The sequence below is a fragment of the Lycorma delicatula genome, chromosome 1, assembly GCF_047948215.1.
Source record: "Lycorma delicatula isolate Av1 chromosome 1, ASM4794821v1, whole genome shotgun sequence".
NCBI classification, from domain to species: domain Eukaryota; kingdom Metazoa; phylum Arthropoda; class Insecta; order Hemiptera; family Fulgoridae; genus Lycorma; species Lycorma delicatula.
In genome coordinates, this window is record NC_134455.1 from 351,549,302 (window position 1) to 351,557,645 (window position 8,344).

General features: G+C 31.2%; 1 pseudogene; it reads left to right on the top strand.

The window, feature by feature from the left end:
• The first annotated feature begins 3,606 nt into the window (after window positions 1–3,606).
• On the top strand, window positions 3,607–6,377 carry LOC142317913 (uncharacterized; annotated as a pseudogene).
• Window positions 6,378–8,344: the final 1,967 nt, after the last annotated feature.

Genomic DNA, 8,344 nt, shown 5'->3' on the forward strand with positions numbered 1-8,344 from the left:
ATAGTTACATATAAATTGCAAGAGATGGCAGGAGATGTTCTTTCAATCATTTTGAGATGGGAATTCCTGATCAATGTGATTGGGAACCATTTTACTGGAGTTATCAGATGAGCTCAATGACTGTGCTTAAGTAATAAGATATGTGCATTATTTTTTTCATGATTTTTGCTCATTTTTAAGTAATTTGTTTAGAAACTGTTCCTTACAAAACTTTTCACAAAATTTTTGAGGCAAAAATTCAGAATGAAATGAATAAAAATATTTATTATTATTATAATAATAAAACCATATTATACTATTCCCTGCCTAGGTGCACTACTTCTTCAAAATTGCTATTGTTATAGTATCACCATCTATGTTACTACTTTTACTATTATTATTCAATGCCTTTTACATGAAAAGAACTTATGTAAAACAAACAAAATCGTTACCTATAGTTTGCAAATTCTAGTGCGCTCAGTGAGACTTGTGCCATCTTCATATAAGTTTTTTCTCATGAGATAATTTAACAGTGTTCTTAGCCAGATTAGGGACAGAATTCAGCAAAAAACACAAGGTATATGTTGCTTTTATGCATGAATGCCTAGTTACTTTAAATAGTTTTTGTATGAACTTTTTTTTTGAAATTATCTTCCGCCCACAGCCACGCGCGAAAGGATTAATCTATTGTTGGCCTAATTTAGGTTGTATAACAATCCCAGAAATGATGCATCTCATATTGTGCTATAGTTCTCATTGAGAAATTCTTCCCATTTTGTAACTTATGTATTTCAAATAGTCTATAGCTAAAAATACTGTACAGGTTTATTTATTTTACAGCATTGTCTTGTGACAAGGAATTATGCAGTGGTGGAGTACAACCTGACTTTCACTGATTAAGTTACTATTATTTTTTAACCTGTGATTCAGATACAGTGTAGTTAATGTACAGAGCATTTCATAATGTTCTTAGGAGTTACAAAAATTCAGTACAAAAAAAAGTATTTCACTTACTTAAATGAAAGTTGTAAGAGATGATGTAGGGACTCAAACAGTTTTGATTAAAATCTATAAGTGTTCAATATGTGCTCCTCTGGTGACACGGCACACATCAACACCAAAGTCTTGCTCTTGCCAAACTAGTTCTAACATGTAATTTTCAATAGGTTGATTGCATTGATTATGCGATCCTTTAGCTCAGCGATATTGTGCGGCATTGGTGGGATAAACACATCTTTCATGTAACCCCAGAGAAAGAAATCACATGACGTGAGGTCTGGTGATCTTGGTGGCCACAGCATAATGTGTTGATCTTCTTCAGACGTGCATGTCCTATCCAGCACCAAGGTAATGTTGTGTTATGGTACTGTCGAACCTCGTTATGAAAACGGGCAGGATAACCATCTTGCTGGAAAATGAAGTCGTTGAGTAGCTGAGGTATAAGCCATAATTGTAACATGTCCGGGTATATCATGCCGGTGTTGTTTCCATAAAAAAGAACGGCCCATACACTGCCTCATGAGAGATCACACAAAAACATTTGCTTTTGGAGAATCCCAAATGTGTTCCACATAAGTATGTGGGTTTTCAGTTCCCCAAACTTGCACGTTATGACGGTTTAGTTTGCCGCTAATATGGAAAGTAGCTTCATCGCTGAAAATTATCTTGTTTAGAAAACTTTCATCTAACAACACCTTTTCCTGTAACTGTAAACAAAAATCGAGCCTACGTGTTTTATCTCCATCAGAAAGACACTGGATTAATTGAAGATTGTACGGCTTGCATAATGAATGTTTACGGAGAACTCTCCACACTGTTGTTTTCGGAATTACAGTTAATTTTCGCTTGCACAAGCAACCAGTTTCACTGAATTTTTTATACCATGCACAAATTGAATTGTCACTTGGTGGCTCTTTATGAAATTTCAACCGAAACGCACGTTGCACAGAAATTACTAACTTTGACAAGTGAAATTCTAACACACAAAACGACTTCTCGCTTCCCGTGGCTGCCATTTTCTCTACTGTCGACGCCTAGCGAGCAAATGGTTTATTAACTGCCTAGTATATGTGGAAAAAACTATTTGAAGTACTCTTTCGTACATTACTTGTTTCATTCTTAATGAGTGAAATAGTTTTTTGTTAATGAATTTTCGAACTCCGAAGAACATTATGAAGCACCTGTATTTTGTGTATCACTGTAGTACAATATTTTATGGCTTGTAAATGTAAAATTTTTTCTGTTGAAGATAAAATTATTTGAGCATTAGAAGAGGGAAATATGCAAGTTGATATTTGCTAAAATCTTAATTTGGCTATCTCTGAAGTAGGAACGGTTCAAAATGGAGAAAAATGACTGAAGATTCACCCTGAGGGAGACAGCAATTTAAAAAAATTCTACTACTGTATTTATTGTTTACTATTGAAAAACTATTTTAATGGTTAAAAATAAATAAAATTATGCAAAATTTAAAAAAATGTAGAATGTAAACTTAGCAAGGATATTTCAAGAAATTACTGAACTGACAATAAGTATTTAAAACATACCAATATACATGCATTATTTTAAATGAGACATTAAGTTTAAATTGTTTAATTTAAGAGCATAATATAGTTAAAAATCACTATATTTAAACTGTCCTCTCTTATTTATTATACTTTTCAGTAATCATTACTTTTTTTTTAATGAACTGAAGTAACTTATAATTTTTGATTCCTTGATCAGTAATAATCAATCCTCTCCAGATGGATTTTTTATATTCATTACTTGCTACTGCAAGCTGTAGTCGGTACAATGGAATCTAAAATATGAGGTGGGATCAAAATATATTTGGTTCCACGACTTATCTCCTTCAAAGAAGATCTCTTCTGATGTAATACACTTATCCCAGCAATGTTTTCATTGTTGAAAGCATTTTTAGTGAACACCACTAAGTCTTGACACATTTCTTTTGATCTCTTCTTTGTCTTCAAATCTCCTTCCTTTAGATCTAATTTGTAATTTAAAGCTTCAGAAAGAGCCAAAAATTGCAGGGAGCTGTGTCTATAAGTAAGGAGACTGGTGAAGTTGTTCGATGTATTTTGCCAGGAATCTCCGGATGAGTTGATACATTGTCATGATAAAATTTTGTAGTTGTCATTTTCCCAAAGTTGGAGTCTGTTGTGTCAAACAGCATCTTTTCACTAACATAAAACAGCTATGTAATACTCTTTATTGATAGTTTTCGTTAAGGAGCATACTCATAATGAACCATACCTTGATCATCAAAAAACATAATTATGACCTTAACAATTGCCTGGTTTACTTCATTTTCATGCTCTGTAAATTGTTTATTCAGTGATCATTCATCACCAATCGTCAAACTTCCTTGATTTTTTAAGGAGTTTTGCTGGTTTAAGGTATGGCAAAGGAGTCATCAATTCCTACAGAAATTTGGTAATTTTGGGAACTGTGATACCATTCTAATTTCTGGCTGTTTCTTCAGTAACTGTTTTGAGCAAAGTAACACTGAAACATGTGTTTTATTGTTCATCTGTAATCAGATCCCAAGCTTTTTGAAGCATTCAAATGGCCCAGTACAGGTAAAATGTTATTTCATCACGAGATGAAGGTGCAATTTTTCCAATCATGGCAGCATCATTCCTAAACACCTGTAGTGCTGGCAGGTAAAAAGAAAACTTAATTTGTGTGAATTCTTGATTACCTAGATATGTTGTATAGTTATACTCTAGTAAAAGAATTTTTTTATTTCACTATAACATTATTGTATTTCTTCTTTGAAGATGATGATAACTGTTGTTATAAACAGCATATTGTTTTAATATTTACTTCACAAGTAATAACTTATTTACCTATTACTAATAACTACTATTGTTCAGTACCCATTGTAGTGGCACAAACTACAGTTACTATTTTTTTGGTAATTTTGCACCTTTATCATATTTAAACTTTATCTTTAATAATTTCTAATCTGGCAGCATTTAAAAAAGAACCCATTTCATTAACATTAAAAATGTGTTGCCTATTATATATTCTAGGTCACTTTTCAAGTATGTTACATGTTAAGGTAGCTGATGTAGATAAGCTTGAAAACTTTTTCAATAAAATTCAACCTTATTTCACAAATGACCTTGCATGATTATGGCTTAACCGTGACCTTGGCAATGAAAGACAAGAAAATGGTGAGAGTGAAGTCTATAAAACTAAATTCACCTACCGCAAGCACATGCAACTCCCTCCGGGGAAGGGAGTGCACTGCATCCTCCAATAACTAGGATCACATAGGCACTAGCTCCAACAGAGAGAAAGATGCAAATACATGTTAGTCTTCCACGGATAGCCTGAGTAATGATATTTCAAATCGATCTGTAAGGATCAGAATGCAATCCACAATTGTTTTAATCTACGGACAAAAATGCCTTATATTGCTTGCCATGCCTTTTATTTACATCTAAAACCAAGAAATTATTTTTTTTCTTGGATATAAAAACAAACATTTGAACCTAAATATTTATGTTCATGAGAATTCATTGTTAGACATAAACAACTCCACCATATGGAGACTATTAGAAAAGGTGGTTTAATTGATGATGCTTTTCAAATCGTATTAAATAACAAGATTAAAAAGTCAAGACATATTTATGTTGACCATTAATTTGAAATGCATTTTATCGTGGAATAGTTTTAAATCTCATACAGTTTGTGAGCAAATTTGATATCACCTTGAAAAAACTGCTGGATTCCCATAATAAACATCATAACTATTTATCACAGAAAATTCAAAATGAACTTAATCTTTTAGCTTCAAAGGTACTCGGTGAAATAAAAGGAATTCAGCAGGCAAAGTATTGTATATAATTTCAGATAGCACCCCAGATATTTCATACAAAGCTCAATTAACAGAAATTTTACAATATGTTAAGTATTCCAATGGGAAATAAACAGTGGAAGAAAGATTCGTAAATTTTATAAACACAATAAAGAACAATGGAAAAGGAATTGCAACTGAAATTAAGAAAAAACGGATCGAACATGAGATTCAAATCGAAACTATTTGTGGCCAGAGCTAAGACAATGAAATGTCTGGCAACTGTAAAGGAGTGCAAGCTGTAATAAAAAATAACTCGCTTGTGAAATATATCACATGTTGTTCATGCAGTATAAATTTTGTTGGTGTGCATTCGACAGATTGCAGAAGAGTTCTATTTTTCAACTGGGAAAGGCTTAATTTTATCACAGATAGAAGAAAAAGAAAATCCACTCTTGGCAGCATACCCAGAAATAGACAAAAATAAGTTCATAAATGAACTGAAATGTTTTAAATACCAAATAAAAATAAAATCCTTTTCATATGGAGTGCTATGAATGAATGGGATTTAGAAGAATCATATTCAAGTATAGTACAAGCTAACTCCTACTTCTAACAATGTCGAAGCAACAACTACGGCCAAAACAAGTTTTAGCAAATTAAGAATAATCAAAAATTATTTGAGATCTACAAGTAATCAAGATCATTCTTCAGCAGTTTTGGATTATAATCTGAACAAACAAGCTAAATATCGTTTAAAGTTGATTATGTACTGCAACTCTACTGGATATTTGGTCAGTTCCATCCCTTACACTAAGAAAGAAGTGGACAACCTAAAGCCATTTTTTTTTATGGAGAAGTTAGGTCAGAAACTATCCATGGCAGTAACAAAAATATTACAGTAGATAACTGGTTTAGCTCTGCACCACTTTTCAACGATATGCTCAGTAAATATAAGTTAACAATGGTTGGAACATTGTGAAAAAACTAACCTCAAATTCCAGCAGAAATGTTACAATCCAAACCACCCGAAACAACAATGTTTGCTTCTGATAGAGAACTGACTATGGTACCTTTTGCACTAAAGTAAAATGATAACGTAATCCTTCTGTCCCAAACATGTACCAGGGTTATTCCATGGAAAAGAATTCTAAACTAGAGGTCTCCACTATTACAATCAAATTAAAGGTGGAGTTGATTTATTGGACCAAATGTGCCTTTTTTATGGGATGCTGAACAGTTCTTGTCTGAATGCACACATAATCTACAAGAACAATATGTTTATGCCTGTACAAACTTCACAACCCAAAGTGGAATTTATTTTTACCCGCGCAGAAGATCTAATGAGACCTGATTTGTTCAATGATTAGAGATGCCTACATTCTGAAGAGGAATCCGCCTTGCCATAGTGGAACAACTCCAAGTGCCAATGCACCTAGAAGCAGATAATCAGAGGGCCGGAAGGTGCTTGATCTGTCTGCAATGCAAGGACACGAAAACACCTAAGTGTGCGTGTGGTGAGTGTAAGATGTTTCTATGCAAAAGCCATACCATATCAGTTTGTGCCGATTGTAGAGATGAAAATTGGTAAAATAACCATAAAAAGTAATACATTACAAAAGTTACAAAAATGTAAATTTTTAACATAAAAAAAAAATGTAAATTTTTCAATATTTTTTCTTTACTATAAGATTTTAAAGTGAACTGTAAAATAAATGTTAAATAACTTTAAGCTAACAAAACTAGTTTTTATATTTATTTCAATAAATATTGGTTTCTAATACATAAATCAATATTTAATTCTTGGGCATCCAGTAGCCCAGGGTACAGTTAGTGTAATAAGAAAATAAGTGTAGGATTCCAGGGTTAAACACACTTTCAGTAAAATTAGAAATTTTACGATGCCATATTGGTATTTTAGAAAGAACAGTCGGGAAGAGGCATATTTATGATAGAAACTAAGGCTGGCTACATTAAGACATCTAGATTTATTTAATTTGGTGGTAGAAGATGTACATAGTATAAAAACTCTAAATAAAGATATCTGGAATGTATTGGAGCCCAGAATATATGATGTAATATATTAGTATTAAACAGAATGGAATGGAGAACAGCAACAGACCTTCCAAATGACTGGAAACAAAAATAAAAGAGAGAAAACATATTTTATAGACGTATGAGTTTAAAAGTAAATATAAGTATGATTATAATTAATTATCAATTAAACTGAATAAGTTATAAAAGAACTATTTACAGCATGAACGAAACACATATAAGTCCTTTACAAATTTATGTGAAAAAGAAACAAACCAGTAGATTAATCATTTTTACCCATGTGGTGAGAAAATTAATAAAATTACAGGAATTTTGATCTCTGAAAAAAGTTAATTTAAAATAATTAAATTTACAGTTCCTCAATAAATTTATAAATATATGGCAATACTAATTGTAAAATAAATATATATTTAATATCTTGGAAGTAAATTAATAAAGTAAAAATGTTAAATAATTACATAGTTAAAACAAATAATATTTGAATTAATAAGTGCAAAAATAATCGCAGTAAAAATAAAAAAAAATATTATTAAAAAAAAGATATAGTGAGGCATTTTGAAGTTCACAGCATAACGCATCATAATTAAAAAATTTGGAACAGCTAAAAAATTAAATTCTGATTTGAAACTTGTATAAAATGGAAAATATCTTTTTATTTTATTAAAAAAAAATCTATTTTTAAGATGAGCCCAATTCATGTACATATGAAGATCATATACCAAATTAGTCACCCACTCTTTATTTGAAGACACCTTTTCTCAACATTTAGCAAAGAATTATTTTTATTATAATACATACAATGATTAGTAACCATTCTCAACTTTTTGAGAACAAAATGTTGAACAACATTTTCAATTTTTTGAGATATAAATTATTCTCTCTCTCTCTCACACACACACACTGGGTTAAAAAGTCACAACTCAAGAAACAGCTAAATATGTTCTGAATTTTAAAGCTTTTCAAGTAAAAGTTTTTGTTGATTGTAGTACGCTAAAATTCATGAATATTATTTAGAGAAAAAAGTGTTGATAATGAAAATCATAGGAAGAACTACTCTACAAATGCATAATGTAGTTCATTTCAGTAGTTTTCATAGAATACCTTAAATGAAAGTTTCAGAAAATAATCTGGTTAAAAAATGTTTTTATCTCTTGTTTGAACTGTTCAATTTTCAGTATGACTTGCGTCCATGCTTTTCATCCATAAGAACACCCTTAATGATTATCCTGTTATTTTGAATATAGCTCTATAGCTTCTTCAGCATTTTAAAATAAACTTCTGATAATATTATGGTTCTAGGTTTTTTAAATTCTGTCTCTAAATTCCCTTGTTGTCCCAAATCACTGTAACTATATCATTTTATTTATTTTTTTTCATGCCACTAATCTAAATTTATCTTGTCGTGTAATGAATGTCCACGACTTTAAAGATGTTGCTTGATCTCTTCTACACTCATTTGTTTCCTAGAAAAAAAATCCCTGAGAAAAAATAATTTTCAAAATT